This window comes from Dendrobates tinctorius, unplaced genomic scaffold, assembly GCF_039654945.1.
Source record: "Dendrobates tinctorius isolate UK_male_01 unplaced genomic scaffold, ASM3965494v1 ptg000086l, whole genome shotgun sequence".
Taxonomy (NCBI): Eukaryota; Metazoa; Chordata; class Amphibia; order Anura; family Dendrobatidae; genus Dendrobates; species Dendrobates tinctorius.
Genome location: NW_027361754.1, coordinates 6433625 through 6450013, shown reverse-complemented (window position 1 = coordinate 6450013; position 16389 = coordinate 6433625).

Below are 16389 nucleotides of genomic sequence, written 5' to 3'. Positions count from 1 at the left end.
TCTGGGAGAAATACTTCATTTTCTGGAATACTTTCAAGGATGCCAACATTTTCGGCCATGACCGCACCTACATATATATATATGCCTTTACTTTGCCACTATTGAAGCTTTATGGCAACGGACAGAATACATCACAGTTGTACAATTATATTACAGCTATGTGACAGCAGATCATATAACTATTGACTATGTGATTGGGATGTGCATAATCCATACTGCGAGGTGTCATTTACAGTATCATATATCCTACAGGAGACACATCAGGGGTTACAATGTGGCTATGAAACAAATCCTAATCAGATAAAGGGGCGATTCCTGTGCTCAGGATTCGATAGTAACATGGTTGTCGTATTGAATACCATTTTCTCTGTTGCACAGTCATTCACAGTTTCCGGCAATATGACACAAACCCGTTGTGAGAAGTGCAGCACTAATATTACATGCAGCACCAGGTTGCAGATTAATAAGCGCTATTCTGATCATACAATGGATTTACAGATTAGTTTCCACTTCCATCAATTATTACAGAGATCACTTCCATTACTTCCCTGTACAAAAATGATTCGGTGGAGACTGGAGGCGAACTTCGCCGTATATACTCATTACAGCTTTGTTTGTGGAATGGCAAATGACAATAATTAGCTGCCGCTGGCTCATCGCTCCTCCATATCTGTAATTATACCTGAAAGACCTTCAAAGGAATTATCTCTCGTTATTAACTAATGCATAAACGGTGACAAATCTGTGTACAAAGCCGGAAACATGAATGCAGGACGACAAAACCTGCAGAAAATAGTCAAAGGTATCAAGTAATACAAAAGGAATTGTGTGTTTACCTCTGACTCCTTTGTGCTAATTATACACAGATAGACTTGTATCTGTTAGTCTCCATTCTACTCTGGAGATGCATTTAGTATTGGACGCCGTCAGCAAGTATACTAACAGATGCCACAACCTCACAGTTTAGCCGAGCAGGGAACATTTTTTTTTTCTACATCAGATGACTGTACACAGTACTCCAGTTGTTCAGAAACTACAACTCTCAGCATGCACTGACAGCAAGCATGCTGGGTGTCCTACCATTGTTAGAGGCTGACCCATACATTTCACAAACATTTAGCTCTGTATAGAGACTGTAAAATCCATCCCACCATGACAAGGCGTACCCAATCGGGACAGTCCTATCTCTGTATAGAGCCTGTAAAAGCCACCCCACCACGACAAGGTGTCGGAAATCAGAACAGTCCTATCTCTAGAGACTGTAAAAGCCATCCCACCATGACCAGGTGTACCCAATTAGGACGGCCCTATCTCTGTCTAGAGACTGTAAAAGCCATCCCACCATGAAAAGGTGTACCCAATCATGACAGTCTTATCTCTACATAGAGACTGTAAAAGTCATCCCATCACGACAAGGTATATGCATTTGGAATGGTCCTATTGCTGTATAGAAACTGTAAAAGCCATCCCACCACGACAAGGTGCACTCAATCGGGATAGTCCTATCTCTGTATAGAGACTGTAAAAGCCATCGCACCACAACACGGTGTACCCAATTGGGACATTCCTATCTCTGTATAGAGACTGTAAAAGCCATCGCACCATGGCAAGGTGTACGCAATCGGACAGTCCTATTTCTGTATAGAGACTGTAAAAGCTATTGCACCACGACACAGTGTACCCAATCAGGACTGTCCTATATCTGTATAGAGACTGCAAAAGCTATCGCACCACGACAAGGTGTACCCATTCAGGACGGTCCTATCTTTGTATAGAGACTGTAAAAGCCATCCCACCACGATAAGGCGTACACAATCAGGACGGTCCTGTCTCTAGTATTACACCTCTCTGGGTCAGGAGACTGGCAGTAGGGCCTTGGGCCTGCTCTGCCCCAATCTATTTTGAGGTCTGCTCACACAGAGTGGTTTAATATTTGAGATTGGACTGTCCTGGTTGGGTACACCTTGTCAAAATTAGGGTCTCTGTCCCTACATCATGCTGCTGTCAGATTACATAGTAAAAACCTCTCTTTAAGGGCCCATCCACAATAGATAACCTCCATCTATCTCACCCGACCCTTCCATACACAGGAGCACTTCTCTCTGCCGCACACTTGTGTGTTCTGTATGGGAGAACTGCTGTCAGACTCCACTGCCGGTGACTTATCTCTTCCAGGGCAAAAAGGATCAGCACTCCAAAATGAGATCCTGATCTCTGTATCATCTATTGGGGTCAGCCTCTGTACACAGATTGTCGGCCAGGCCCACCGAACACGGTGGGTTCCCAAATGTCTTTGGATGGATGACTGTAATATTGCATCTAAAGGATCAAGTCAGTTTAAGAACTTGGAATAGCTAAAGAGGGACTCTGATTCTACAATCCCCAATAACCAGAAGCATTATATATCACCCATTTCTCTGGAGCAGTGGCCTCACTATGGGAGACTCTCCAGAGCAATGGGAGCTGCAGGTGTACAATAGCTGGAAAGATATAGATAGAGCCGAGGCCCACCGGAGGGTTCTCCTGTTCTCCCGTTGGCCCAGGCCCAGCGTCAGCACCCGGCGTACCCGGGCAAGTGGCGGGGCTCTGGCGAGATGGAAGAGCCCACTCTGTTATGAGTTCATTTTCCCCTTCACCATTGAGGTCTGATGAACTCCCTCTTCTGGTGAAGGAAGGTAGTGAGGCTGATTACCAAGCACCTGAGCTGGGAGAGGATGACTGGGCGACGGGGATCTCTGACTGGATATAAGGCAGCCGACGCCCTTCTGCCTCGCTGGTGATTTCTCTGTGGAATTCTAGGAGACCAGTCTGATTCCTGCTCCTCAAAAGCTAAGTTTTCTGCTTTGCCTTTTTGCATTTGTGTTTTGGTTTTAGTTTGCCTTGCTTTTCTGGATTCTGCCATTCCTTGCTGGGGTGAGCTGAATTCCTTTTTGTCGGTTTGCTCTGTCTTCAGAAAATACCTGAGTACTGACAGTCTTTTTGAAGCCTAGCGTCTTCAGGGCCTTTTTCCCTGTCAGTCTGTTGGCTCTTATTTTGATAGGGTTTTTCGCGGATTGCAGACAGCAGCCTTCCTATCCTGTCCTATCTAGTTAGCTTGGGCCCCATCATTTGCTCAGTCTATCTTTCTATCTGTGTTAGTGTTTTTTCTTCTTGCTTCACCGTCATTATATGTTGGGGGCTGCCTATTGCTTTGGGGTCTGCTCTGGGGCAGTTTAGATTTCCCTTTCTGTCTTTAGGCTAGGCAGTTCTCCGGCTGTGATCGAGGGGTCTAGGGCATCGTAGGAACCCCCCACGGCTACTGCTAGTTGTTGTTGATAGGTTCAGGGGTCTGCAATCCGATAGCTGCCAACTTCTCTGGTTTTCTGGACTTAGCTAGCATTTCTGTTTTTGCCTCCTACGGTGACTCATTCATAACACCACTCATAGATTCAGTGGCGCCATGTCGGCTGGAGACGCACTTCTATTGGACGTTGTGCTGCTGCGCATATCAATGAATCAGGCCGCCGTCAGCCAGAGTACAGACAGCCAGGAGTGTCTTCCTCTGATTGGTGGAGAGCTCCCCTCCCCTGTCTCCTCTCACGTGTGCCGCAGGGAGGAAGTGACGAGGCGGAGACAGGACGAGGCGGGCGGAGGACGCAGCCAGAAGCTTTGTGAAGCACCGCCGCGCATCTCTCTCTGGAAACGGAGCGACCGGCGTCCGGACACCGACACATCTCCTGACTGAGTCCTGACTCCTGGCGCTCGCTGAGGCTCCTCGCTCCAAGACGGCTCCTGCTCCGGCAGCTGGCAGTGGCACCGTGACCGCCGCACTGGACACATCTCCCGGCGCACAATGAGGCTCCTCGCTCCAGGCCATTTACGGATCTGTAAGGTTAGCACCAGTAGAAGCTTCATCATGGATATAAACTACAGCCTCACTACACCACATAGATGCAGCAGAGCTGAGTTTGCCCATGACGTCTCAGCAGCTCGGTGAAAGCCTCAGCTCCCTTTCTGTTGTGCAGCATAACATAACCCCATCTCTGCTGCTGCATTGTCTTCCTCCTCGCCTCACAGGTCCCTATAAGCTCCCTGTGCTTCTCTCCCTGGTCTCGTCCCCCTCTAGTTGGGGTCTTTTCCTCGCTGTCACCTCTTCACACGTTTTCTTTATTATAGTTATGATTCTTCTTGGTGATTAAACAGGAAACGTCTGCGACGCGCATTCTGTTCTCTTATGTTCCTCTGACTCATGAGTATTTTCTCTGATCGCGGCTCAGTTGGGGGAAAGTTTCTAAGTTGTGGTGATGCACTTAAAGCGGCATGTGCTAACTTGGTAATCAATGGGGGTCCGATATATGGGAGCTTCACTGAATTGATGATCTTTTCTAGTGATCAGTACAGCTCTCAGTAGTGGGGCCCCCACGATCTCTCCGATGGGTAGGTGACCACTTCTAATGGAATACCCCTTTAAGCCAACTGTAAATCTCAGTACACCACCCCTGCCAGAGAATGAGAGGATGGATCCGACAGATTGAATCTTCCATAAGACCCCTTTGTATTTTAGTCGGTTGCTAATGATCTCATGCCTCTTGAGTAGGTCACAAAAATTGGCATATAAGGGGGTGACTTATATAAAGCCACTCTGCTGTATGGTATTGTAGAATTTTCAATAGCTATTACTCATATAAGAAGTGAAATCTGGCATTGTACTATACCTATATTTCTCTGCTGTATCTGTGCATCATGAATCGTGGTATGTGTTAAAGGGGGGAGCCCACTGAGACTCTTTCTCCCAGGGCCCTCAAAAACCTGGAGCCGTCCCTGCGTGGGCCAGTCCGAGCCTGCATCGAGGCCATAACTTTGGAGGAAGAGTTTACTCATTGACAGTGGTGTAACTTGAAGCTTGTGGGCCGCAATGTAAAATCTCCAGTGGGGCTCCCAATTATCGAAGATCTTCAATAGAAAAAGTCTATTCACATGAAGCAAAGGGACCCTTGGGACCCCTGAGTCTCCAGGACCTGGGTGCGATTGTAAACCTTGCACCTCTAGTTATGCCACTGCTCATTGGGTATGTGAACAATACATTATAATTGCAGCACATTTTGTACCCAGACTTTCAGATGAGAAATCCACAGCAGAACATGCGCGGATCATGTGGATAAGATCTACACAAATGTCACCCGCTTGTTGAGAAGACTGGATTAGGTGCACATTTTTACTGCCAAGTTCAATAGGGAAATCTCCCTAAAAAAATATTTTTCCCAATTAATGGTTTTCTGCAGGCTCAAATGTCCGCGCACATCTGCATCATTTCCCACAGATTCTGCAGGATTGCAGCAGACATTTTCTAGAAGTAAACATCGGAGGAGGTGAGAGCAGAATTGGCTCAGGAATATACTCATCTGCTCGTATCGGGGACTATGGGAACATTTATAAATGATGGTTTATCAGGAGAGTCCTGAATAAAAATGTAGATGTTCAGCGACACTTAAAGCCAAAAAATGCTCCGCTCTTCACGAATGTCAAGTGGAAGCACTTAAAGAGCGACACAAGCAGCTAAGCTTCATGTTCCATTCCCAGAAATGTCAAGCACAACGGCAAAACACTACAGCTGGAGGCTGCGGGGTTGGACTTGGCAAGATCATGGAGATCTGGAGCCCCTGGAGAGCGAGCGGGAGGACCCCAAATGCACAAATACAAGTAACTTAGTCTGCCCGATAAGAAAGTGGAGAAAATGTTCTTATAGGGTTAACTATACATCATATAATACATCCAAATACAAAATCCACTTCAGAGGATATATATAACGCACGTGTCCATAATACAGTTATATCAGATCAGTAGGTGCGAGCGTCGAAATCAGGGATTGTCAGGACTGGGTTTGGCCATCAATATTAGATCAGTGGGGGTCTAACAGCAGACACCCCCACCATTCAGCTCCCACTGTGGCTGGATGCACACGGTGTAAAGAGGCGGAACACTACAGCTCCCCCCACTATGCAGTGGCCATTCCTGATACTGTAGCTCAACTCCTAGTGCAAGATGTTGTAAAGGAGTTGGTTTAATAATGTTCATTGCTGTATTTATGCATTTTTGTGTACTGGTATTGCTACATGTTCTATGTACTACCTAATGTATGATATGGTACTTCTACCACTTCTGGGTATTACCATTGCTGTGTTTTCATTTTCCTCATTGTATATTGTGTGATAATGGTCACCATGTTTTCTGTACAGTATAGGGAAAGCGTAGAACTTTTGGGTGGACACTAGAGGGGGCACTCTAATGTACAGAACAGTTAGTAGATAGTATAAGGTTAAGTGTAGGAGGCGCTGCCGAGAGTTAAGGTTAGAGCAAAAGGGAAGTTAGTCAGACATGGCCAGGGTGCCCGAAGTTTCCACATGGGCTATAGGCCAAGGACGGATTGGCAGACCCGTAACATTAAGCAGCGGCAGCCCATGTTATCCAAGGCCACTGGGCATCATTGCAATGGGCCAGTACAGTAAGAAGAAGATGTCGCGACTCATAGCCTGGGCAGATGCCTCTAGGGCTGGAGTCAGTTGGAATGAGGAACAGAAGGAAGTTGGAGCTTCGCAGGGAATGGTACAGACGGGTCAGATGCTTTTCCAGAGGCAACCAAATCAGGTGGCTGATGATTTTGAGTCTGGGGCAAAACAGGCAGAAGGAATTCTCATCATTGGTTGGTTAGACCAGGAAGAAGCTGGGAAGCAGTCTAAGACAGTCAACTCTATTGATGACCCATCCTAAGGAGCAGTCATCAATATGTAAAACACCTTCAAGTGCACAAAAAGTCAAGATATATTCTTTATTGGATACTGAAATCAATGTCCCATCTCATCAGAAGCTCAGGCTGTTGCTTTGCTCAACCCCCATGCTTGATACCACAGCTCTGCTTGTTCTAAATGTATTACATTTGTGTTTGAAGCTCAGATATAAATTTCCTGCACCAGTTCTGGTGACCTGAACCCGGAGACGCAGGTACTCTAAGCAGCGGATTACATTTTTCTGTGAGGGAAGGTCGGGGCACAGATGCTTCAGTGTCTCTGGCCATGATTACAGTCCTGGCCTTACCTTATATTTGGAGTAGTCGGCAGGATGCGACTACCTCGCAGTACGGAGAACCCGCAGAAAGAATAGTTGATGATGTGTGCGCGACTACTGTGCCCCTGGAAGATGACCGGGAAAAAGAGCAAGTGGTTGCTGTATCTGGAGAAGAATTTGTGGATGAAACACTGGATTTGGATACTACCGATTTTGTGACAACACCGGACTTGACTACTGAGATGGACTTGGCTTATTTAAATAGAAAGTCTGACATCACTACTATGACCAAGATGGAGGCTGTGGAATTGGCGGGAGATGGCGGAGAAGGAGTAAACAACGACAACCACGTACTTCGTGGGCATTGCTGTCGGCTTATGGTGCCAAAACTGTCCTGTCAGTATGCCCTGGTCCGCCTCTGATGGGTGCGGATGAAGAAGAGAAAACATCACTGACTGGAGTTATCAGAGGCGGATCTCCCTGGGAATGGGTGGGACTCAGAAGAAAATCCCGGAAGAAGCTGTGCAATGCCATTTTGTGAACTTGAACCGACCACGATGCAGCACTCTTGCGCCCGTAGCTGCAAGGGCATGGGCCCCATTGAGTAGAAGTGGTGGCAGGAGAGAGTGGGAGCACAGCCTAGTAAGACCAGCAAGGTATCGATGGAGGTCTCCATCTGTCCGCCTGCAGAGTTGCCTTGGCCGCGGAGTCATCAGCTGACGGAGCTACCACCTTTTCGGGAGCTGGACCCTTTGTGTGTGGAAATTCATAGCCTCATAGCCTGGGTGGACGCCTTTAGGGTCGGAGTCGGTTGGAGTGAGGAACAGAAGGAAATTGGAGCTTTGCAGGGAACGGTACAGACGGGTCAAATGCTTTTCCAGAGGCAAACAAACCGGGTGGCTGATGATTTTGAGTCTGGGGCGAAACAGGCAGAAGGAATTGTCATCATGGCGAGGTTGGGCCAGGAAGAAGTTGGGACGCAGTCTAAGACGGTCCGGTCCGGATATGTGCCGTACAGAAGCACCAGCAAAGTAGGGAAAGCTGAGGAAGCAAGTAAAGTTGAATGTGAATTCCATGATGTGCCAACTGTGGATCTCATGTGTGAAGTTCTATGTAAAGAAAACGTTCAAGTTATCCTGGGCTGTGTCTCCATTACTGGGGGTCGTTTGGAAGAAGGGCCGTTGCTTTAGTGCTTTAGTGTCTCTTGCCATGACTACAGTTCTGGCATCCCCTTACAATGTTGGACTCTACCAATCTAGTATTGATGAGTCAACTCTATTGATGTCCCATCCTAAGGAGCAGTCATCAATATGTAAAACACCTTCAAGTGCACAAAAGTCAAGATACTGAAATCAATGTGCCGGCTCATCAGAAGTTCAGGCTGTTGCTTTGCTTAACCCCCATGCTTGATACCACAGCTCTGCTTGTTTTAAATGTATTACATTTGTGTTTGAAGCTCAGATATAAAGTTCTGGGGCCTGAAAAGTAAGATCTCAGCATTGTGAAATCACAAAGTTCCCAACATGCCTTGCCAGCCAAGGATTTGGGGGTATGCGCAGAGTTATGGCCTGAAGACCACTGAAATAGATTGTACAGTAAATGGATATAACAGTGCAGAATTATGAGCACTGCAGCCTAAAATTGAGAGATGCCACATGTAACATACAGTTGCAACCATAGGCAAAAAAGTTACAAGGCTAAACCATACAAAAAATCTTGCACTGATCTGCCGCGGAGAAACATGATCTGGAATGACTCCATCTGTCATGTAATGCTGCTTGGGCAGCCATATGAAGAAGCATTGATGCAGCAATTATCACTAGTGTTGAGCATTCCGATACCGCAAATATCGGGTATCGGCCAATATTCGCGGTATCGGAATTCCGATACTGAGTTCCGATACTTTTAGCATATCGAATACCGGAATCAGAAGTTCCCATAATGCTAGGAGCCAGTTTGATTTGATTCAGCCAATGAGGAATCCTAAGAAGTGTGGGCACATCCTGTTAGGCATGTAGGCATGTTAACTAATGGCATGGCAGTGATTGGCTGCTGAAATGATGTCATGATGCACTATAAAAGCCGCCGCCATTCTGGGTTCACTCTGCTGTGAATTTAGTTAGGGACAGGATGCTGCTCTTGTGACTCTGAGGGACAGTTAGAAATATCGATTTGCTAGATTGTGCTTTACCCAGGCTAGTTTAGCAACCCCTGTGAGAAGCTTTCTTTTGCCTTGCAGCGCTGTTCACAGCTGTCTGCTAGGTCTGTGTGAGTGCAGCTCATGCTGTAGTGTGTCCTCTGGTTGTAGGCCGCTCAGCATGCGTCACTACCTCATACATATTTATTTTTGTTTTATTCCTGCTCATTTTTCATTAATTCTCCTATTAGTGTGCATCCATCCGTATCCATCTACATTGGTTGCAAACACTATATAGGAGTAGACAGCGGAGTCTTTCTGCAGCCTTTCAGTGCTAGTGCACAGTTCTCTGCACTGTTCACGGCTGTCTGTGAGGTCCGTATGTGTGAGTGCAGCTCACGCTGTAGTGTGTTCTGCAGCCACCTCTGGTTGTAGTCCGCTCAGCGTGCATCACTGCCTCATACATTGTTCTTTTTTGCTGTAGTGCTGCTTATTTTTCCTGAATTTCTCCTATTAGTGTGCTTCCATCTGTATCCAGCTAGATTGGTTGCAAACACTATATAGGAGTAGATAGAGGAGCATTTTTTTTGGCTTGTGCCCTGCAGCCCCAGCCAGATTAGTATTAGCCTATTTTTTTGGAGCCTCATCTATTGCATTGTAGGTTACCTTCCTGCATTGTAATAGCTCCAAAAAGTTTGTGATACTATCGCTTTCACATCTTTGGTCACATCCTTTTTGTTTTTTTGAAAAAAAAACACGTAAATAAAGTTCACCAAACACTCCACTTGACAGTTGTGTAGGCCACATTAGCTCATATTTAAGTGTAGTCCACACACTTTATAAAATTATTGTTTCTTATACCTGTTAGCAGCTGTTCAGGAATAAGCACACTAAGCCCCCCCTTTTTACTTTTCTGCCTATCTTTATCTGTCTACCAAGATGAAGAAGGCAGGGAGTAAGGCACGTGGTCGTGGGCGTGGAGTTTCAGCAGGGAGAGGACGTGGGGATTCTGTGCCTGCTGCGGGCACCAGTGACTCAGCATCCCCCAGTTTTATCAGGGAACAGTCCTTTATGCGCAGCTTTGTAGGACATCACCGTACCCCACTGCTGCGGGATGAACAAATTGAAGCCGTTGTCAGATGGATGGCAACTAACGCATCGACTTCAATTACTTCCACATCCTCTCAGGGCCAGAGCACTGAAGAGCAACCATCTGTCTCTTCACCACCTGCCATATTGCCCAGGCAGTCAGAGAGCCCTGGACAGGAGCCATCTCTACTTCTGTTCTCTGAATCTCTTGGCTTGGAAAGAGGGGGCCAGCCAAGCAGCATTCTAGAATGTGAAGAAGAGGGAGTATGCAGTGATGCGCAACTGCTTTGTCCCTCTGAATCTGAAGAGGTGGGTGGGCCAGTGCCTATGGTCAGCACACCTCAGTACGCATCAGATGATGAGACTCAGGTGCCACTTTCTGGTGCGTACTGTGCTGGCGGGACTACCCAGGAGAAGCAGGTGTTTGAGGGGAGTGTAGATGATGAGGTCCTTGACCCATCATGGCGTGAGGAACAAGAAGGTGGTGGGAGCAGCTGTGAGGAAGAGATTCCCCGGACGGCCAAAACAGGAGGGAGAGGGAGGGGGCAGACTTGGTTGCCTGTAGCCTCCACTTCGGCACCCATTAGGAGCATTCCTCTTCCAAAACCCAAAACGGGCACTCCCAGGACTTGCAGTGCGTGGTCCTTTTTTGACACAGTTGCAGATGACATTTGCTTTGTCAAATGCAAGCTGTGTAATCAGAAAATCAAAGGAGGGAAAAGTGTCAGCAACCTCAATACCACAAATATGTGGAAACATGTGCGGACCAAGCACGTGGTGGAGTTACAAAGACACACTGAAGACGTAGGCCAACCTACAGCATGCTACTGGGAGTACTCCACTGTTATCCAATCAGTCCTAATTTCTGGTGGGGGAACTATGATTGTTGTCTAACTGGTTCCTGACCACGTTTTATAGTTATGAAGGTTTTGAACTTGTTTTCAACCTACAGCACCACCTACCACCTCTTCAGCACGTGTTGCAGCCTCTTCCTCCAGCTCACACACAGCTGGTTCGGCTTTCTCACAGGATCGCCATGGAAGAACCTCTGGCACTGTTGTCCAGAGACCCAGTGACATTCCACCCACAGCACCACGTTCCCTGTCATCCTCACACTCCCAGGCCACTCTACAGCCATCGGTAGCACAGGCATGGGAGAAAAGGGGCCATACTCGGCAAACCATCCCCGAGCACAATCTCTGAATGCTGGCATTGCCAAACTACTGGCCGTTGAAATGCTCTCATTCAGGCTGGTGGAGACTTACACCTTCCGTAACTTCATGGCATTGGCAGACCCACAATACACCGTGCCCAGCCGCTTTTATTTCAGCAGGCAAGCCGTCCCTGCCCTGCGAAAGCATGTGGAGGGAAAAATTAAACATGCGCTACTAAACGCCATCAGTAGCAAGGTCCACCTGACCACCGATGCGTGGACCAGTAACCATGGACAGGGACGATACCTTTCCCTCATTGCCCATTGGATCAATGTTGTGGAGCCGGGTACAGATCTTGAGAGTGGCGCTGTACGTGTTCTGCCAACTCCAAGGATTGCAGGAATCCAGTCTGTACACATTGACTCCTCCTCATACTCCTGGAAATCTGTCCTAGCTGCCAACTTCTCTGGTTTTCTGGACTTAGCTAGCATTTCTATTTTTGCCTCCTACGGTGACTCAATCATAACAATCATGCTCTGTCACGTAACTTTGGAGTGCAAAAGACAGAAGCCACAGGCTGTAGGCGATTCATTTGGATAGGCATGAGAGGGCACATTTAAAAATGTGCGCTGGAATGTCACTGTCACACGTCTGTGGGTTGGAAAACTGTGAAAGCTGATGAGAAACCACCATTGCATCTCATTGTGAGTCGACGTCCATAAGAAATGGAAGCCATTGATCATCTGAAGCTAGATCCCGGACAGTGGGAAAGGGCATAGCTACGTCTTAACCATCATCTTCTATCAGTCCATCAAATTTGTAGTGGCTGTCCCAGTGAAGGATTTGACAGCCCAGACTACACAGCGGAGGAGCAGGGAGAGGTAAGCATTGCAATTGCCTGTGCCCTGCCCAAGCAAGGGGGGCCCACTCGTGGGCGTCGGTACTGGCACTTGGCCCCTCAAAGTACGGCGGTGTGTCTGACGGCGGGTGTGCACCCCCACCATCAGAGACACTTGATTGCACTATGAGGGACCCTGTGCCAGTGCCCGTGCCCAAGAGTCAGCCCACCCACCTGTCCAGGGCAACGGCACTCGCACGGTTGCGTGTGCTAGGTGGTGACCCCAGCCATGGGGGGAGGAGGCAGCCCAGTTAGGGAGGTTTATAAAATGGCATATGTTGATGTGGGACATTCACCTGCTGCTAAAGGCGAAATTGGTCAAGTCCCAGAAAAAAGGCGGACCAAAGAAAGCCATTTTACTGTCAACCTATGTGTCATCAGGGTAAGGTGTGACAAAATCCTTGGAAACCCATGTATGGTTCATTTTAATGAAGGTTAGATCATCCACATTTTGGGTTGACAGACGGGTCCTTTTTTCTGTCAGGATTGATCCAGCAGCACTGAAGACTCTTTCCGATAGCACACTTGCAGCTGGGCATGCGAGCTCCTGTATGGCTTATTGTGCCAATTCAGGCCAGGTGTCCAGTTTAGCTGCCCAATAGTCAAATGGGAATGACCTGTGAGGCAGAACATCGATATGGGAGGAAAAGTAGCTTGTAACCATAGTTGACAAGTGCTGTCTCCTGTCACTTTCAATTGATGCAGTATTACCAGTCGTGTGAGCGGGACTTGAAAAATCAGTCCACAACATGGTCATGAAACCCCTATCTCCAACGCCACTTCTGATGTGTGCACCACCACCACCTCTTCCAAGTTGCCCCCGGCCCCTATGGCTCGTGTGAGAACCATCACCGCTGCTGTGTGCTGGGAATGCCTCAACCAACCGGTTTACCAGAGTTGCTTGTTTGTTAGACAATATTAGGTCAAGGTTCTCCTGTGGCATGATGTTTTGGAATTTGCCTTTATAGTGTGGATCCAGGATGCTGGCCAACCAGTAGTCATCATCGTTCATCATTTTGGCAATGCGGGGGTCCCTTTTTAGGATCTGCAAGGCATAATCTGACATGTGGGCCAATGTTCCCGGTGTCAATGATGCACTGCGAGTGCTGGGTGGAGGAGCACTTTCAGGCAAATCCACATCCCTCCAGTCACGCACTAACCCAGTACCAGACCTTGCCACGCCAACATTTTCTCTTGCTCCACGAGAAGCATCCTCCTCCCCTAAATAATCATCCCCATCATCATCATCCTCCTCCTCTTCTTCCTCCACCTCGTCCATGACAGTTCCCTGAACAGACAATGGCTGACTGTCATCAAGGCTTCCCTCCTCTTCCTCATCATCCTCGGCTGCAGACGCCTGCTCCTTGATGTGCGTCAAAGTTTGCATGAGCAGACGCATAAGTGGGATGCTCATGCTTATGATGGCGTCGTCTGCGCTTACCAGCCGTGTGCATTCCTCAAAGCATTGAAGGACTTTACAGAGGTCTTTCAGCTTCGACCACTGCACACTTGTCAACTCCATGTCTGCCCTCAAAGTGCCTGCCCGTGTATCCTCCCTCAAATGCATTACGGCCTGCCTCTGTTCGCACAGCCACTCAACCATGTGCAGGGTGGAGTTCCACCTTGTTGCAACGTCGATAATTAGGCGGTGCTTGGGAAGGTGGAGCAATCGCTGCAGCTTCTGCATACGACTGGAGTGTACCGGTGACCGGCGGATGTGCGAGCACAGTCTTCAAACCTTATGGAGCAGGCCTGTTAACTACGGATAATTAGTGAGGAAGCACTGCACCACCAGGTTCAAGGTGTGAGCCAAGCAAGGTATATGTCTGAGTTTTGAAAGGGCTATGGCTGCCACAAAATTCCGGCCGTTATCACTAACTACCTTGCCTGCCTCAAGATGTAGACTGCCCAGCCATGACTCAGTTTGTCGCTGAAAGTAGTCGGCCAGTACCTCCGCCGTGTGTTATGAGCTCATCTGTTCATTCATCTTTTGTGTCCGAGGATCTCCCTCTTCTGGTCAAGGAAGGTAGTGAGGCTGATTTGGATGAAAAAAACCAAACACCTGATCAGGTGGATTGTGACTGGGTAACGGGAACTACAGACTGGATATAAGGCAGCCGACGCCCTTCTGAGTCGCTGGTGATTTCTCTGCTGGATTCTTGGAGACCAGTCTGATTCCTGCTTCCCAAAGATAAGTTTTTGCTCTGCTATTGAACTTATTAGTTTTGGTTTTGTTTACCTTGTTTTTTGAGTTCAGCCATCCCCGGCCGGGGGTGTGCTGGATTCTTTTTCCTTGATCAGTGTTCTCTTTTGCTCTGCTTCCAGAATATTCTGAGTGCTGATATGGGGTTTGAAGTCTAGTGACTTCAGGGTCCTTTTGCTTATCAGTTGTGTTGGTAATATTTTTAGCAGGGCTTTCTCGGATTGCAGACAGCAGCTTTTCTGTCCTGGCCTTTTTAGTTAGCTTGGGCCCCATCGTTTGCTCAACCTATCTTTCTATCTGTGTTAGTGTTTTCATATTGCTTCACCGTCATTATATGTTGGGGGCTGCCTATTGCTTTGGGGTCTGCTCTGGGGCAGTCAGTTTTTCCCTTTTCTCTCTTTAGGCTTATTTAGATCTCCGGCTGTGACGAGGTGTCTAGGATCACCGTAGGAACACTCCACGGCTACTGCTAGTTGTCTGATAGGATCAGGGGTCTGCAATCCGCTAGTTTTCAACCTCTCTGATTTTCTGGGCTGAGCTTGTGTTGTTTTTTCCTCCTCGGTGACTCAATCATAACAGCTGTGTGTCTGTCGCCCAAACACATCATCTGCAACACAGCCTGCTGATGCTTTCCACTAGCTGATTGATAGAGGGACACATCGTGTGCACCACTGTCAGCTGCGGATGCAGTGCTTGTGCAACTGCGCTCTGTGGACGAGCTTTCGCTTCTGGAGGAGGAGGAGGGTCGAACGCCTACAGCCAACTGTTTGCTATACCGTGGGCTAGGCAGCACTGTGCCATCACAGCTGTCCCCTGTGGACCCTGCATCCACCACATTAACCCAGTGCACAGTGATGGACACGTAACGGCCCTGGCCATGCCTACTGGACCATGCATCAGTTGTGAGGTGCACCTTTCCACTCACTGATTGCTTGAATGCATGAACAATACTGTCTTTCACATGAAGGTGGAGTGCTAGGATGGCTTTGCGAGAAAAGAAGTGGCGACTGGGTAGGTCATAGCGTGGTACTGCGTAGACCATGAGTTCGCATAAAGCTGTGCTTTCAACCAACCGATAGGGCATCATCTCTAATGAGATTAATGTGGCAATGTGGGCATTCAAACCCAGTGTACGCGGATGAGAGGATGAGTATTTTCTTGTCCTACTCATAGTCTCTGGTAGGGTGAGCTGGACTTGAGAGCTGCATATGGTGGAACTAGCGGTGGACATGGCGGACTGAGAGAGGGTTGATGATGGTGATGGAGTTGGTGTTCTTTCTGATGGCCTAGATTCAGTCTTTCGTTGCAATAACAGTGTGATTCCTTGACTGATTTGCCCTTGAGACGACACCTCAACATTTGCTGCTGGCGGTGTGCTAACCGGTGGACTTACAGTGGGGGAAACAATGTAGCGTTGCTGACTACCTTCATTCGGTGCAGTAGCACATGTGGTATGTGAGTTTTGGTAGTCCGTCCACGCTTGCAAGTGCATGGTGGTTAAATGTCTTAGCATGCAACTGGTATTCAAATTTCTCAGATTTTTCCCTCGGCTAAAGGTCTTTGCGCACTTCTTACAGATAACCTTTGCCTGATCATGGGGATTTTGTTCAAAAAAGTGCCACACTGCACTCTTTCTACTATGGAAGACATTTTGAGGCCTTGCACGCTGTGCTATTTTGACCGTCTGGCCAAGCTGTCCTGCAACTCTTTTGGTTTTTGTAATCCTTTTTTTGACTGCTCCGGGCCTGCCATATAACAGCTGTTGCGATGTCGATGCCCACTGCGGATGCTCCTCCTCCTCTTCTGAGCTACTGGCAGCGGCACCCTCTACCCCCAATGGATGCCAATCTGGGTCAACAACTGGGTC